Genomic DNA, 2,500 nt, shown 5'->3' with positions numbered 1-2,500 from the left:
ACCACTGAGCATGAAGGACCTGCACATTTACATATTAGAGGAACACACGAAACACACAAGAGCACACACACAAGAGCACACACACACACACACACACACACACACACACACACACACACACACACACACACACACACATACACACACACATACACACACACACACACAACAGCACACACACAAGAGCACTCACTCACACATACACACACATACACAAGAGCACAATAACACACATAGACACGATTGCAGCAGAAAACACACCAGCACGCTCGTATGGGCACAGACATAATTTAACCTCAGTTATTTTAACGTTGGCGCACCTATACCCTCATGCATGCTTTTGTGCGCACTCACACACACACACACCCAGCTAGACAGGAGGTTCATAAATCTGTCCATTAGCATTGAGATGTCTCCATCACAGAGGGTCCCAGTGGCGGAGCAGATATACGACTCTATTTCACGCATGGAGGGATCCATATCTGACCTTGGTAGGCTTAGCTCACTTATTAATAACACACAGGCACAGCGCACCGCTCGCTCTCACACACGCACAGACTCATGCACACATACACCACACAGCGTGCTCTCAGACACACATACACACACACACACACACACACACACACACACACCCATGCACGTCCACGGGCATGCACACGCACAGTGTTACTGCGAGCACACACATATGTCGGGCTACTTCTAGAATAATCATTGTGGTCAGTAGAATCATTAACCTCTGCTATAGCCCTGCACAGTTGTTAAGAATACATGAGTTTATTATATATATATATACATGTGCAGGGAGAGAGGAAGATGGAGAGAGAGAGGGGAGGTGGAGAAGAGAGGGAGAAGAGAAGGGAGAGAGACAGTAGAGGGGGAGAAGGGAGAGAGGAGAGGGGAAGGAGAAAGTGGGAGAAGGTGGATGTTTTTGGGTAAGGGGGGAGAGAGGGGAGGTAAGAATGAGAGGTTGGATGTTTCTGTGTAATGGGGAGAGAGGAGAGGGGGAGAAGGGAGGGGTGGAGAAGCGAGAGAGAGAGGACAAGGGGAGAGAGGAGAGGGGGAGAGAGGATCGGGGGAGAGAGGATCGGGGGAGAGAGGATCGGGGGAGAGAGGGGAGGGAGAGAGAGGGGAGGGGGAGAGAGGGGAGGGGGAGAAGGTAGGGGAGAGGTGGAGAAGCAAGAGAGAGAGGGAGGAGAGGGGGAGAGAGGAGAGGTGGAGAAGCGAGAGAGAGAGGGAGGAGAGGGGGAGAGAGGAGAGGGGAGAGGGGGAGAAGGGAGGGACAGGACAAGTGGAGACAGAGGATGTTTGTGGGTAAGCATCACTAGTTCACCGACAGGAGGATGGAGAGAACAGAGTGATGGCGACAGGAAGGAAGGAAGGAGGGAGGAGGAAAGACCTCAGTAGAGTAGAGAGGGAGAGAAAAACTTGAGAGTAGAACAATTGTTGGAACTGGAGAGCGTTTGTTAAAGCAGATAGAGAGTTCTAGAGAGAGAAGGATAGAGAAGAGGGAAGAAAGGATGAAGAAGGGAATATACGCGTGTGTTTGCTGAAATGTGTGCACGTGTGTCTTTTCCAAGGAGCCGGCATTGTTCTTTTCTCTCCTCTCCTCAATCATCTCTCCTCCGTTTTTTCGACACTACTTTGTGGATTCATCTCTGCATGAATACTGTATACCACGGTTGTCATAGTAACATCATCTGGTAGTTTAGGTGGCAGACAGGTGGCTGTTTAGTAGGGTCAGGATAGTGACTCTAGGGGTGATAGTGTTCCACTCCCAGCTGAAAGGCTGTGGGTTCGGCTCTAACCTGCAGGTGCCCTTGAGCAAGATTTTCTAACCCCTGCCTGCTCCTTAATGAACTGTATCTGAATTCAGTGTGCATGGCTTTGCATACAAGTGTCGGCTTAATGACTTACTAGTAATAGTAAGACATTGCACATAGGATTCAGTAGTTTAGATCAAAGGTTTATTTTGCTCCCATGGGATATGTTGCTTAACTGAGGTAATTAAGGAGCCATTTAGCTAAACGCTGTAACCTCGTCTCACATGTGGTAAAACAGCTGTCAGGATCACAGTGAAAGGTCCACTAATTGGCTCCTCCTTTATTATTCTCTTCCTGGCTCCATCAGTAACATGTCCATGATAACAGTTCATAAACATCCATTCCCCACCCACCCACACACTCTCTCACACACACACACACACACACACACACACACACACACACACGCACACACACACTCACACGCACACACACACACATACACAAACACACACCACACACACTACACTTTAACCAACCTCGCTGTGGCTTGCCTTATTTTATCTAAGGTTAAAGGTTTACTCTTGCGTGCCAGGTTTATCTACATCAATCATCCATTCAACCCTCTCTCCCTCAACCATCCACCCATGAACATAGGTAGGGACCTATGTTCATCCAACCATCTGTCCATCATCCATCCCTTCCTTCCTCCACCCATCCATCCCTCCATCCCTCCA

General features: G+C 48.9%; 1 protein-coding gene across 6 annotated transcripts in view; it reads left to right on the top strand.

The window, feature by feature from the left end:
* ptprt (protein tyrosine phosphatase receptor type T) overlaps nucleotides 1–2,500 on the top strand; it is a gene marked incomplete at both ends in the record, with an annotated part of 224,076 nt that overhangs the window by 183,942 nt on the left and 37,634 nt on the right. The gene's annotated exons all lie outside the window — the stretch shown is intronic.

Source organism: Micromesistius poutassou (genome assembly GCF_964030765.1).
Source record: "Micromesistius poutassou genome assembly, chromosome: 2".
In the NCBI taxonomy this organism is placed as follows: domain Eukaryota; kingdom Metazoa; phylum Chordata; class Actinopteri; order Gadiformes; family Gadidae; genus Micromesistius; species Micromesistius poutassou.
Note: the sequence above shows the minus strand (reverse complement) of the source record. Positions and strands in the feature narration are given on the sequence as shown.